This window comes from Phyllobates terribilis, unplaced genomic scaffold (assembly GCF_046119375.1).
Source record: "Phyllobates terribilis strain yellow unplaced genomic scaffold, ASM4611937v1 Scaffold_33__1_contigs__length_13283291, whole genome shotgun sequence".
Taxonomy (NCBI): Eukaryota; Metazoa; Chordata; class Amphibia; order Anura; family Dendrobatidae; genus Phyllobates; species Phyllobates terribilis.
In genome coordinates, this window is record NW_027362793.1 from 6,849,706 (window position 1) to 6,866,010 (window position 16,305).

Consider the following 16,305-nt stretch of genomic DNA (forward strand, 5'->3'; position numbering starts at 1 on the left):
AACTACCAAAAGCTGAATAATAGAGATTTTTTACCGTGGGATGACAAAACCACAGTTATTGTTTACTGGGGTATACCACACTTTTTTAAATAGAGATATTTGCGGATGAACAGTGAGCGACACACTCCAACTGCTTTTTTTTTAGATACCAAATGCCCAAAACTGGATAGTACAGCGATTTGACTCGTGGAACTGCGAAACCACACTGGGATGTCGGGCCTACACAAGACTATTTTCAACAGATATATTTTTGTGTCACAACAGTCAGGAGATACTATTGTTTTTCTTTACGGAAAAAACTACCAAAAGCTGAATAATAGAGATTTTTACCGTGGGATGGCAAAACCACAGTTATTGTTTACTGGGGTATACGACACTTTTTTAAATAGAGATATTTGTGGCTGAACAGTGAGCGACACACTCCAACTGCTTTTTTTTTAGATACCAAAGGCCCAAAACTGGATACTACAGCGACTTGACTCGTGGAACTGCGAAACCACACTGGGATGTCGGGCCTACACAAGATTACTTTCAACAGATATATTTTTGTGTCACAACAGTCAGGAGACACTACTGTTTTTCTTTACGGAAAAAAACTACCAAAAGCTGAATAATATTTTTTACCGTGGGATGGCAAAACCACAGATATTGTTTACTGGGGTATACCACACTTTCTTAAATAGAGATATTTTCGGCTGAACAGTGAGCGACACACTCAAACTGCTTTTTTTTAGATACCAAAGGCCCAAAACTGGATAGCACAGCGATTTGACTCGTGGAACTGCGAAACCACACTGGGATGTCGGGCCTACACAAGACTATTTTCCACAGATATATTTTTGTGTCACAACAGTCAGGAGACACTATTGTTTTTCATTACGGAAAAAACTACCAAAAGCTTACTAATAGAGATTTTTACCGTGGGATGGCAAAACCACAGTTATTGTTTACTGGGGTATACCACACTTTTTTAAATAGAGATATTTGCGGCTGAAGAGTGAGCGACACACTCCAACTGCTTTTTTTTTAGATACCAAAGGCCCAAAACTGGATAGTACAGCTATTTGACCCGTGGAACTGCGAAACCACACTGGGATGTCGGGCCTACACAAGACTATTTTCAACAAATATATTTTTGTGTCACAACAGTCAGGAGACACTACTGTTTTTCTTTACGGAAAAAACTACCAAAAGCTGAATAATAGAGATTTTTTACCGTGGGATGGCAAAACCACAGTTATTTTTTACTGGGGTATACCACACTTTTTTAAATAGAGATATTGGAGGCTGAACAGTGAGCGACACATTCCAACTGCTTTTTTTTTAGATACCAAAGGCCCAAAACTGGATAGTACAGCGATTTGACTCGTGGAACTTCCAAACCACACTGGGATGTCGGGCCTACACAAGACTATTTTCAACAGATATATTTTTGTGTCACAACAGTCAGGAGGCACTACTGTTTTTCTTTACGGAAAAAACTACCAAGAGCTGAATAATAGAGATTTTTTACCGTGGGATGGCAAAACCACAGTTATTGTTTACTGGGGTATACCACACTTTTTTAAATAGAGATATTTGCGGCTGAACAGTGAGCGACACACTCCAACTGCTTTTTTTTTAGATACCAAAGGCCGGAAACTGGATAGTACAGCGATTTGACTCGTGGAACTGCGAAACCACACTGGGATGTCGGGCCTAGACAAGACTATTTTCAACAGATATATTTTTGTGTCACAACAGTCAGGAGACACTACTGTTTTTCTTTACGGAAAAAATTACCAAAAGCTGAATAATAGAGATTTTTTACCGTGGGATGGCAAAACCACAGTTATTGTTTACTGGGGTATACGACACTTTTTTAAATAGAGATATTTGTGGCTGAACAGTGAGCGACACACTCCAACTGCTTTTTTTTTAGATACCAAAGGCCCAAAACTGGATACTACAGCGACTTGACTTGTGGAACTGCGAAACCACACTGGGATGTCGGGCCTACACAAGACTACTTTCAACAGATATATTTTTGTGTCACAACAGTCAGGAGACACTACTGTTTTTCTTTACGGAAAAAAACTACCAAAAGCTGTATGATATTTTTTACCGTGGGATGGCAAAACCACAGTCATTGTTTACTGGGGTATACCACACTTTCTTAAATAGAGATATTTTCGGCTGAACAGTGAGCGACACACTCAAACTGCTTTTTTTTCAGATAAAAAAGGCCCAAAACTGGATACTACAGCGATTTGACCCGTGGAACTGCCAAACCACACTGGGATGTCGGGCCTACACAAGACTATTTTCAACAAATATATTTTTGTGTCACAACAGTCAGGAGACACTACTGTTTTTCTTTACGGAAAAAACTACCAAAAGCTGAATAATAGAGATTTTTTACTGTGGGATGGCAAAACCACAGTTATTGTTTACTGGGGTATACCACACTTTTTTAAATAGAGATATTTGCGGCTGAACAGTGAGCGACACACTCAAACTGCTTATTTTTTAGATACCAAAGGCCGAAAACTGGATAGTACATCGATTTGACTCGTGGAACTGCGAAACCACACTGGGATGTCGGGCCTAGACAAGACTATTTTCAACAGATATATTTTTGTGTCACAACAGTCAGGAGACACTACTGTTTTTCTTTACGGAAAAAATTTCCAAAAGCTGAATAATAGAGATTTTTTACCGTGGGATGGCAAAACCACAGTTATTGTTTACTGGGGTATACCACACTTTTTTAAATAGAGATATTTGCGGTTGAACAGTGAGCGACACACTCAAATTGCTTTTTTTTAGATACCAAAGGCCCAAAACTGGATAGTACAGCGATTTGACTCGTGGAACTGCGAAACCACACTGGGATGTTGGGCCTACACAAGACTATTTTCAACAGATATATTTTTGTGTCACAACAGTCAGGAGACACTATTGTTTTTCTTTACGGAAAAAACTACCAAAAGCTGAATAATAGAGATTTTTACCGTGGGATGGCAAAACCACAGTTATTGTTTACTGGGGTATACAACACTTTTTTAAATAGAGATATTTGTGGCTGAACAGTGAGCGACACACTCCAACTGCTTTTTTTTTAGATACCAAAGGCCCAAAACTGGATACTACAGCGACTTGACTTGTGGAACTGTGAAACCACACTGAGATGTCGGGCCTACACAAGACTACTTTCAACAGATATATTTTTGTGTCACAACAGTCAGGAGACACTACTGTTTTTCTTTACGGAAAAAAACTACCAAAAGCTGTATGATATTTTTTACCGTGGGATGGCAAAACCACAGTTATTGTTTACTGGGGTATACCACACTTTCTTAAATAGATATATTTTCGGCTGAACAGTGAGCGACACACTCAAACTGCTTTTTTTTCAGATAAAAAAGGCCCAAAACTGGATACTACAGCGATTTGACCCGTGGAACTGCCAAACCACACTGGGATGTCGGGCCTACACAAGACTATTTTCAACAAATATATTTTTGTGTCACAACAGTCAGGAGACACTACTGTTTTTCTTTACGGAAAAAACTACCAAAAGCTGAATAATAGAGATTTTTCACTGTGGGATGGCAAAACCACAGTTATTGTTTACTGGGGTATACCACACTTTTTTAAATAGAGATATTTGCGGCTGAACAGTGAGCGACACACTCAAACTGCTTTTTTTTTAGATACCAAAGGCCCAAAACTAGATAGTACAGCGATTTGACTTGTGGAACTGCGAAACCACACTGGGATGTCTGGCCTACACAAGACTATTTTCAACAGATATATTTTTGTGTCACAACAGTCAGGAGACACTACTGTTTTTCTTTACGGAAAAAATTACCAAAAGCTGAATAATAGAGATTTTTTACCGTGGGATGGCAAAACCACAGTTATTGTTTACTGGGGTATACCACCTTTTTTAAATAGAGATATTTGCGGCTGAACAGTGAGCGACACACTCAAACTGCTTTTTTTTTAGATACCAAAGGCCCAAAACTGAATAGCACAGCGATTTGACTCGTGGAACTGCGACACCACTCTGGGATGTCGGGCCAACACAAGACTATTTTCAACAGATATATTTTTGTGTCACAACAGTCAGGAGATGCTACTGTTTTTCTTTACGGAAAAAACTACCAAAAGCTGAATAATAGAGATTTTTTACCGTGGGATGGCAAAACCACAGTTATTGTTTACTGGGGTATACCACACATTTTTAAATAGAGATATTTGCGGCTGAACAGTGAGCGACACACTCCAACTGCTTTTTTTTTAGATACCAAAGGCCCAAAACTGGATAGTACAGCGATTTGAATCGTGGAACTGCGAAACCACACTGGGATGTCGGGCCTACACAAGACTATTTTCAACAGATATATTTTTGTGTCACAACAGTAAGGAGACACTACTGTTTTTCTTTACGGAAAAAACTACCAAAAGCTGAATAATAGAGATTTTTTACCGTGGGATGACAAAACCACAGTTATTGTTTACTGGGGTATACCACACTTTTTTAAATAGAGATATTTGCGGATGAACAGTGAGCGACACACTCCAACTGCTTTTTTTTTAGATACCAAATGCCCAAAACTGGATAGTACAGCGATTTGACTCGTGGAACTGCGAAACCACACTGGGATGTCGGGCCTACACAAGACTATTTTCAACAGATATATTTTTGTGTCACAACAGTCAGGAGATACTATTGTTTTTCTTTACGGAAAAAACTACCAAAAGCTGAATAATAGAGATTTTTACCGTGGGATGGCAAAACCACAGTTATTGTTTACTGGGGTATACGACACTTTTTTAAATAGAGATATTTGTGGCTGAACAGTGAGCGACACACTCCAACTGCTTTTTTTTTAGATACCAAAGGCCCAAAACTGGATACTACAGCGACTTGACTCGTGGAACTGCGAAACCACACTGGGATGTCGGGCCTACACAAGATTACTTTCAACAGATATATTTTTGTGTCACAACAGTCAGGAGACACTACTGTTTTTCTTTACGGAAAAAAACTACCAAAAGCTGAATAATATTTTTTACCGTGGGATGGCAAAACCACAGATATTGTTTACTGGGGTATACCACACTTTCTTAAATAGAGATATTTTCGGCTGAACAGTGAGCGACACACTCAAACTGCTTTTTTTTAGATACCAAGGGCCCAAAACTGGATAGCACAGCGATTTGACTCGTGGAACTGCGAAACCACACTGGGATGTCGGGCCTACACAAGACTATTTTCCACAGATATATTTTTGTGTCACAACAGTCAGGAGACACTATTGTTTTTCATTACGGAAAAAACTACCAAAAGCTTACTAATAGAGATTTTTACCGTGGGATGGCAAAACCACAGTTATTGTTTACTGGGGTATACCACACTTTTTTAAATAGAGATATTTGCGGCTGAAGAGTGAGCGACACACTCCAACTGCTTTTTTTTTAGATACCAAAGGCCCAAAACTGGATAGTACAGCTATTTGACCCGTGGAACTGCGAAACCACACTGGGATGTCGGGCCTACACAAGACTATTTTCAACAAATATATTTTTGTGTCACAACAGTCAGGAGACACTACTGTTTTTCTTTACGGAAAAAACTACCAAAAGCTGAATAATAGAGATTTTTTACCGTGGGATGGCAAAACCACAGTTATTTTTTACTGGGGTATACCACACTTTTTTAAATAGAGATATTGGAGGCTGAACAGTGAGCGACACATTCCAACTGCTTTTTTTTTAGATACCAAAGTCCCAAAACTGGATAGTACAGCGATTTGACTCGTGGAACTTCCAAACCACACTGGGATGTCGGGCCTACACAAGACTATTTTCAACAGATATATTTTTGTGTCACAACAGTCAGGAGGCACTACTGTTTTTCTTTACGGAAAAAACTACTGACGCGCCCCCTGGGACATATTCCTTTTTGAGGGGAATACCCGGCACCGGATCAGATGGGGGGTTGTAGTCTCCGAGCGGCTGTGACCCGGTCCCGTGCCCAGGGCGTCAAGCTCAGGGTTATGTGGCAGTCTTTACTGATGTTATTAAAGTTCGTTGTGTCGACTACGCCACCCGTTGTGATGCGGTCACTGTGGCCGCCGCTGCAGCAGGGTCCGCTGAGGCTGATGGTGGATGCGCAGCTTGGTGGGATAACCCCCAACGGGAGGGGTATAGCCTCAGAGGGGACAGGCGCAGAGGATGGGGGTTGTGGTGGTGCGGTGCAGCCGGTAATGATGACAGACTCGGGTAGTGCAGTTAAGGGTCTTTACTTACTGCAGATGTTCCTGGTCACTCTAGCTCCAAGTGACCTCCCGAGCCGTGCTGCGTCCACCAGGTCCTGGATCCGGCCAACCCCCAAACAAGTCCGGAGCGTGGCCCTGAGCTCTCCCTCTGTCCTTACTTCAGCCGTCCCCACCAGTGATTCACCTAAGTCCAGCTCCCTCGGGCCTTCTGTTGGGCAACCTTTGGCCTTAGGTTCCCTGACCCTTCCTGTGGTGTGCCTTCCGGGTGAATGTAGTGGGTGACCGTGACAGACACTGCCCACGGTCTCCGGTCTCTGGCTGGGGAATGTCTTTGCCCCCACCAGCTTGGGTTCCGGTACCCTCTTGCTGACTCCTCACCCGGTGTTCTTATTTGGGTTCTTGGGTCCCTTCTTTGTCCCCCTCTGGGTCTTTCTTCACTCCACTCTCTCTCTTCAGGGCCTCTCTTTCTTTCAGCTGCTCCTCTACCAGCTTCCGCTCCTCCTCTCCTGCTGACTTGTCCTCTGCACTGACTGACTGACCCTGATTCTAAGTTGGTGCCCTCCTTATATATCCCTCTATGTGTGAGCTCAGGTGACCAGCACCCAATGAGCTCCTACCACTACCCAGACTGCTCCCCCTATCTGCCCCTACACTACATGGGATGTTCCTCCCCCCTCCCACTCCAGCCAGGAACAGGCTCGGTCGCACCTGCACATTTCTAAGTGGGAGTGCCGTCGGCCTGCTCCTCTGGAATGGGATGTATGTAGTGCATGCAGTCTATCTGAGCTCAGTTCCACACTCCATCCTTACCCGGGAGTGGAATATCACACCTCTGGGTTGAGGTGCAATACTCCTGTAGCAGCCGAATCCTCAGGGTGCTACATTCCCCCCTGGTAAACCACAGCACGTCCTCGGGCTGCAAAGACAAAAACACCAAAACATACAAATTTTTATAAACATATAAAACATATAAAATATTATATATATATAACTTTTTCATATAGACATCATTATAACATTCTCGTCGTCTCTTTCTTTCTTCCTCCTCTGGTCACCGTGCAACTCGTGACCAGGTAAAGTGCGACAGTCTTTTGATAAGCAGTTTTTCATAAAACCAGTAGGGGGCGCCTTAGGAAGCGCAACTATGTACAGGGAAGTTTTGGCCGTTCTCAGTCCCCGGCCAAGTAAAGGGAATGGGATGGCTGCTCACAGTCCTCAGCCTGGTTTGGGTAGGGGACACACGGGTTAAACTGTTCACTGGTCCCAACGGGGACTAAACTTTAAAGCAGCCACGGTTACTTGTGTACCCCGACGGGTAACTATTTACATCTCCTTTGTACTATTTCAGTCATAGTACCTTCTAGCCTTGAACCCGTCCGGGTCTTCTGGCTCCTCCTCCCTACACCGCAACTCCTCCTCTGTCAGGCGATGCACGTGGAGGGCGTAAGGTCCCTTGGCACACTTGTGCCGGGTGAACGTTACCTCGTCACCGACGTAGAGGTCACGGCCTTTGTGACCCTCTGGCAGGTGAGACTCGACATCCCGTCGGGTAACGAAGACGTCACCCATGGTGTTCCGGTCCTTTATGAAGCCCCACCCATGCTGCGCATTAAACTTTATTACCGTCCCGATGGTACGGGGACGATCTGCTGCATAGGGGTCCCTTCTGGTCCGACTCTTTTGCTCCGCGCTGCGGGTCCGGGCCCATTGCTCTCTGGCCCGCCTCTCCTCCCGCTCTCTCTTGAACTCTGCCAGCTGTTGACGGCAACACTCGGTACGCTCTGCTGCAGCTGCCCGAGTCTCTCCGGTGAACCCCATCAAATCTTCTCCCGTGGGGTCCCACACGAACTGGGCTTCCTCGAGTGGAGGCGAGACCCGAGTCACGGGCTTTGGAGCCGGGATCAGGGGCTCACACAGGGGACCTAACTTCTTTTGTCGCTCCAGTTCCAAGAATTCTTTGGGCCAGATGAAAGGCCGCCCGTCCGGCCACGCTAGCTGGCTGAAGGGGTCCTCTCCCAGACTTGGCACCCTTGATGTTACGGGTGCGGGCGCGATGGTGGGGGCGCCCAGGTTGCCCAGGCCTTGCGGCCAGGCCTGGGGCATCTGGAAGGTAAATGGAACTGTTAACACGGCGGCACCCTGGGCCACCTGGCCTTGCGACCAGGCCGGAGGCTCCGCGGAGGTAGATGGCTCTGCTGGGGATGCGGCGCCCGGAAACGCTAGGCCTTGCGACCAGGCCGGAGGCTTCCCTTCCTTCGCCACGCTCCGGGTCACGACGCGTGACGTCACTGGGGTCGCGACGGCGGCTTCCGGTCGGGGCCTAGTCGGTGGCGGTGTCATGGCGGTCTCGGGTACGGCAGGGGGACTTTCGGGCTCTGCGACGGGGAGCTGGGGCAGGTGGGTGGTCTTCCGGTATGGGGTATAGGCGTCCCCCTTACCTGCTGCCATACGTCTCGCTCCCTCTTCTGCGCCGTCTCCGGCCTTGGGTCCTCCCGCGTCATCCGCAGAGGTAGTCGGTGTCTTCTTCCAAGGGAGCGGGTTCCGTGGACGGATTCCAGCTTGCTGGGCCATCTCCCGGCCCCACTCCGCCAGGATCTCCCTCTGCACTCGGGCCATCCTTCCCGCGAGGCCCTCCAGGGCACTCCGCGCGCACTCCCGATCTCGGGGAAGCTGCGCCAGGATCTCCGCTAAGCCTAGCGGGGTTGTTGACTCCAGCAGGCTCCTGACCATCGGGTCGGTGCTGCTCTGCTCTGCTTCTGGCAGGCTCCTGGCCAGCGGGCCGGTGCTGCTCTGCTCTCCTCCTTCTTCCTTCTGCAGGCTCCTGGCCAGCGGGCCGGTGCTGCTCTGCTGCCGCTCCATTCCCGGGTCTACTCTTCCTCTTCTCGACTCCGGGTGCTCTCGCTCTGGACACCTTGCCTCCGGGTGCGCTCGTTCTAGACTGCTCCAAGCGACACCCATCTTTGCTCTTTTCTTTCGTCTCCTCCCCCTCCGAGGGCGGTCCCGGGGCAACTCGGTGACTGTCAGCTCCAGGGGTAGTTCTTTCACGCTGACAGACACCTCCAGCATCACAGTCTCTGTTGGTGGGGGCGGTTTCCACTTTTGGCGCCATTGTCTGTCCTGGCCCACGATGGGAGGTGGCCTCTTGCCCTCCTTTGGCACGCCCATAATGGCGTCCGCTGCTCTTCCAAGGCGGGAAATCTGCGGTTTTGGCGGGAAGCGTCGCCCAGTGGCGGGAAACTCTGCAGATGGCGGGAACAAGCTGGAAATGGCGGACAATCGGCGGGAAACGACTGGTGATGGAGTCCGATGGCGTGGACCCTCCGGAACCGGCAGGAGTCTTCTTTCTGAGGTAAACTTGCACTTTTCTTCAGGCACGCAGTACCCGGGTGTTGCGGGCACGTAATCCTGCCGACTACGCCAAAGTTGACGCGCCCCCTGGGACATATTCCTTTTTGAGGGGAATACCCGGCACCGGATCAGATGGGGGGTTGTAGTCTCCGAGCGGCTGTGACCCGGTCCCGTGCCCAGGGCGTCAAGCTCAGGGTTATGTGGCAGTCTTTACTGATGTTATTAAAGTTCGTTGTGTCGACTACGCCACCCGTTGTGATGCGGTCACTGTGGCCGCCGCTGCAGCAGGGTCCGCTGAGGCTGATGGTGGATGCGCAGCTTGGTGGGATAACCCCCAACGGGAGGGGTATAGCCTCAGAGGGGACAGGCGCAGAGGATGGGGGTTGTGGTGGTGCGGTGCAGCCGGTAATGATGACAGACTCGGGTAGTGCAGTTAAGGGTCTTTACTTACTGCAGATGTTCCTGGTCACTCTAGCTCCAAGTGACCTCCCGAGCCGTGCTGCGTCCACCAGGTCCTGGATCCGGCCAACCCCCAAACAAGTCCGGAGCGTGGCCCTGAGCTCTCCCTCTGTCCTTACTTCAGCCGTCCCCACCAGTGATTCACCTAAGTCCAGCTCCCTCGGGCCTTCTGTTGGGCAACCTTTGGCCTTAGGTTCCCTGACCCTTCCTGTGGTGTGCCTTCCGGGTGAATGTAGTGGGTGACCGTGACAGACACTGCCCACGGTCTCCGGTCTCTGGCTGGGGAATGTCTTTGCCCCCACCAGCTTGGGTTCCGGTACCCTCTTGCTGACTCCTCACCCGGTGTTCTTATTTGGGTTCTTGGGTCCCTTCTTTGTCCCCCTCTGGGTCTTTCTTCACTCCACTCTCTCTCTTCAGGGCCTCTCTTTCTTTCAGCTGCTCCTCTACCAGCTTCCGCTCCTCCTCTCCTGCTGACTTGTCCTCTGCACTGACTGACTGACCCTGATTCTAAGTTGGTGCCCTCCTTATATATCCCTCTATGTGTGAGCTCAGGTGACCAGCACCCAATGAGCTCCTACCACTACCCAGACTGCTCCCCCTATCTGCCCCTACACTACATGGGATGTTCCTCCCCCCTCCCACTCCAGCCAGGAACAGGCTCGGTCGCACCTGCACATTTCTAAGTGGGAGTGCCGTCGGCCTGCTCCTCTGGAATGGGATGTATGTAGTGCATGCAGTCTATCTGAGCTCAGTTCCACACTCCATCCTTACCCGGGAGTGGAATATCACACCTCTGGGTTGAGGTGCAATACTCCTGTAGCAGCCGAATCCTCAGGGTGCTACACTACCAAGAGCTGAATAATAGAGATTTTTTACCGTGGGATGGCAAAACCACAGTTATTGTTTACTGGGGTATACCACACTTTTTTAAATAGAGATATTTGCGGCTGAACAGTGAGCGACACACTCCAACTGCTTTTTTTTTAGATACCAAAGGCCGGAAACTGGATAGTACAGCGATTTGACTCGTGGAACTGCGAAACCACACTGGGATGTCGGGCCTAGACAAGACTATTTTCAACAGATATATTTTTGTGTCACAACAGTCAGGAGACACTACTGTTTTTCTTTACGGAAAAAATTACCAAAAGCTGAATAATAGAGATTTTTTACCGTGGGATGGCAAAACCACAGTTATTGTTTACTGGGGTATACCACACTTTTTTAAATAGAGATATTTGCGGTTGAACAGTGAGCGACACACTCAAACTGCTTTTTTTTTAGATACCAAATGCCCAAAACTGGATAGTACAGCGATTTGACTCGTGGAACTGCGAAACCACACTGGGATGTCGGGCCTACACAAGACTATTTTCAACAGATATATTTTTGTGTCACAACAGTCAGGAGACACTATTGTTTTTCTTTACGGAAAAAGCTACCAAAAGCTGAATAATAGAGATTTTTTCCGTGGGATGGCAAAACCACAGTTATTGTTTACTGGGGTATACGACACTTTTTTAAATAGAGATATTTGTGGCTGAACAGTGAGCGACACACTCCAACTGCTTTTTTTTTAGATACCAAAGGCCCAAAACTGGATACTACAGCGACTTGACTTGTGGAACTGCGAAACCACACTGGGATGTCGGGCCTACACAAGACTACTTTCAACAGATATATTTTTGTGTCACAACAGTCAGGAGACACTACTGTTTTTCTTTACGGAAAAAAACTACCAAAAGCTGTATGATATTTTTTACCGTGGGATGGCAAAACCACAGTTATTGTTTACTGGGGTATACCACACTTTCTTAAATAGAGATATTTTCGGCTGAACAGTGAGCGACACACTCAAACTGCTTTTTTTTCAGATAAAAAAGGCCCAAAACTGGATACTACAGCGATTTGACCCGTGGAACTGCCAAACCACACTGGGATGTCGGGCCTACACAAGACTATTTTCAACAAATATATTTTTGTGTCACAACAGTCAGGAGACACTACTGTTTTTCTTTACGGAAAAAATTACCAAAAGCTGAATAATAGAGATTTTTTACCGTGGGATGGCAAAACCACAGTTATTGTTTACTGGGGTATACCACACTTTCTTAAATAGAGATATTTGCGGCTGAACAGTGAGCGACACACTCCAACTGCTTTTTTTTTAGATACCAAAGGCCGAAAACTGGATAGTACATCGATTTGACTCGTGGAACTGCGAAACCACACTGGGATGTCGGGCCTAGACAAGACTATTTTCAACAGATATATTTTTGTGTCACAACAGTCAGGAGACACTACTGTTTTTCTTTACGGAAAAAATTTCCAAAAGCTGAACAATAGAGATTTTTTACCGTGGGATGGCAAAACCACAGTTATTGTTTACTGGGGTATACCACACTTTTTTAAATAGAGATATTTGCGGTTGAACAGTGAGCGACACACTCAAATTGCTTTTTTTTTAGATACCAAATGCCCAAAACTGGATAGTACAGCGATTTGACTCGTGGAACTGCGAAACCACACTGGGATGTTGGGCCTACACAAGACTATTTTCAACAGATATATTTTTGTGTCACAACAGTCAGGAGACACTATTGTTTTTCTTTACGGAAAAGACTACCAAAAGCTGAATAATAGAGATTTTTACCGTGGGATGGCAAAACCACAGTTATTGTTTACTGGGGTATACAACACTTTTTTAAATAGATATATTTGTGGCTGAACAGTGAGCGACACACTCCAACTGCTTTTTTTTTAGATACCAAAGGCCCAAAACTGGATACTACAGCGACTTGACTTGTGGAACTGTGAAACCACACTGAGATGTCGGGCCTACACAAGACTACTTTCAACAGATATATTTTTGTGTCACAACAGTCAGGAGACACTACTGTTTTTCTTTACGGAAAAAAACTACCAAAAGCTGTATGATATTTTTTACCGTGGGATGGCAAAACCACAGTTATTGTTTACTGGGGTATACCACACTTTCTTAAATAGATATATTTTCGGCTGAACAGTGAGCGACACACTCAAACTGCTTTTTTTTCAGATAAAAAAGGCCCAAAACTGGATACTACAGCGATTTGACCCGTGGAACTGCCAAACCACACTGGGATGTCGGGCCTACACAAGACTATTTTCAACAAATATATTTTTGTGTCACAACAGTCAGGAGACACTACTGTTTTTCTTTACGGAAAAAACTACCAAAAGCTGAATAATAGAGATTTTTCACTGTGGGATGGCAAAACCACAGTTATTGTTTACTGGGGTATACCACACTTTTGTAAATAGAGATATTTGCGGCTGAACAGTGAGCGACACACTCAAACTGCTTTTTTTTTAGATACCAAAGGCCCAAAACTAGATAGTACAGCGATTTGACTCGTGGAACTGCGAAACCACACTGGGATGTCTGGCCTACACAAGACTATTTTCAACAGATATATTTTTGTGTCACAACAGTCAGGAGACACTACTGTTTTTCTTTACGGAAAAAATTACCAAAAGCTGAATAATAGAGATTTTTTACCGTGGGATGGCAAAACCACAGTTATTGTTTACTGGGGTATACCACCTTTTTTAAATAGAGATATTTGCGGCTGAACAGTGAGCGACACACTCAAACTGCTTTTTTTTTAGATACCAAATGCCCAAAACTGGATAGTACAGCGATTTGACTCGTGGAACTGCGAAACCACACTGGGATGTCGGGCCTACACAAGACTATTTTCAACAGATATATTTTTGTGTCACAACAGTCAGGAGACACTATTGTTTTTCTTTACGGAAAAAACTACCAAAAGCTGAATAATAGAGATTTTTACCCTGGGATGGCAAAACCACAGTTATTGTTTACTGGGGTATACCACACTTTTTTAAATAGAGATATTTGCGGTTGAACAGTGAGCGACGCACTCAAACTGCTTTTTTTTTAGATACCAAATGCCCAAAACTGGATAGTACAGCGATTTGACTCGTGGAACTGCGAAACCACACTGGGATGTCGGGCCTACACAAGACTATTTTCAACAGATATATTTTTGTGTCACAACAGTCAGGAGACACTATTGTTTTTCTTAACGGAAAAAACTACCAAAAGCTGAATAATAGAGATTTTTACCGTGGGATGGCAAAACCACAGTTATTGTTTACTGGGGTATACGACACTTTTTTAAATAGAGATATTTGTGGCTGAACAGTGAGCGACACACTCCAACTGCTTTTTTTTTAGATACCAAAGGCCCAAAACTGGATACAACAGCGACTTGACATGTGGAACTGTGAAACCACACTGGGATGTCGGGCCTACACAAGACTACTTTCAACAGATATATTTTTGTGTCACAACAGTCAGGAGACACTACTGTTTTTCTTTACGGAAAAAAACTACCAAAAGCTGTATAATATTTTTTACCGTGGGATGGCAAAACCACAGTTATTGTTTACTGGGGTATACCACACTTTCTTAAATAGAGATATTTTCGGCTGAACAGTGAGCGACACACTCAAACTGCTTTTTTTTAGATACCAAAGGCCCAAAACTGGATAGTACAGCGATTTGACTCGTGGAACTGCGAAACCACACTGGGATGTCGGGCCTACACAAGACTATTTTCCACAGATATATTTTTGTGTCACAACAGTCAGGAGACACTATTGTTTTTCATTACGGAAAAAACTACCAAAAGCTTAATAATAGAGATTTTTACCGCGGGATGGCAAAACCACAGTTATTTTTTACTGGGGTATACCACACTTTTTTAATTAGAGATATTTGCGGCTGAAGAGTGAGCGACACACTCAAACTGCTTTTTTTTTAGATAACAAAGGCCCAAAACAGGATAGTACAGCAATTTGACCCGTGGAACTGCGAAACCACACTGGGATGTCGGGCCTACACAAGACTATTTTCAACAGATATATTTTTGTGTCACAACAGTCAGGAGAAACTACTGTTTTTCTTTATGAAAAAAACGACCAAAAGCTGAATAATAGAGATTTTTTTACCCTGGGATGGCAAAACCACAGTTATTGTTTACTGGGGTATACCACACTTTTTTAAATAGAGATATTTGCGGCTGAACAGTGAGTGACACACTCCAACTGCTTTTTTTTTAGATACCAAAGGCCCAAAACTGGATAGTACAGCGATTTGACTCGTGGAACTGCGAAAACACACTGGGATGTCGGGCCTACACAAGACTATTTTCAACAGATATATTTTTGTGTCACAACAGTCAGGAGACACTATTGTTTTTCTTTACGGAAAAAACTACCAAAAGCTGAATAATAGAGAGTTTTACCGTGGGATGGCAAAACCACAGTTATTGTTTACTGGGGTATACGACACTTTTTTAAATAGAGATATTTGTGGCTGAACAGTGAGCGACACACTCCAACTGCTTTTTTTTTAGATACCAAAGGCCCAAAACTGGATACTACAGCGACTTGACTTGTGGAACTGCGAAACCACACTGGGATGTCGGGCCTACACAAGACTACTTTCAACAGATATATTTTTGTGTCACAACAGTCAGGAGACACTACTGTTTTTCTTTACGGAAAAAAACTACCAAAAGCTGTATGATATTTTTTACCGTGGGATGGCAAAACCACAGTTATTGTTTACTGGGGTATACCACACTTTCTTAAATAGAGATATTTTCGGCTGAACAGTGAGCGACACACTCAAACTGCTTTTTTTTCAGATAAAAAAGGCCCAAAACTGGATACTACAGCGATTTGACCCCTTGGAACTGCCAAACCACACTGGGAAGTCGGGCCTACACAAGACTATTTTCAACAAATATATTTTTGTGTCACAACAGTCAGGAGACACTACTGTTTTTCTTTACGGAAAAAACTACCAAAAGCTGAATAATAGAGATTTTTTACCGTGGGATGGCAAAACCACAGTTATTGTTTACTGGGGTATACCACACTTTTTTAAATAGAGATATTTGCGGCTGAACAGTGAGCGACACACTCAAACTGCTTTTTTTTTAGATACCAAATGCCCAAAACTGGATAGTACAGCGATTTGACTCGTGGAACTGCGAAACCACACTGGGATGTCGGGCCTACACAAGACTATTTTCAACAGATATATTTTTGTGTCACAACAGTCAGGAGACACTATTATTTTTCTTTACGGAAAAAAACTACCAAAAGCTGTATAATATTTTTTACCGTGGGATGGCAAAACCACAGTTATTGT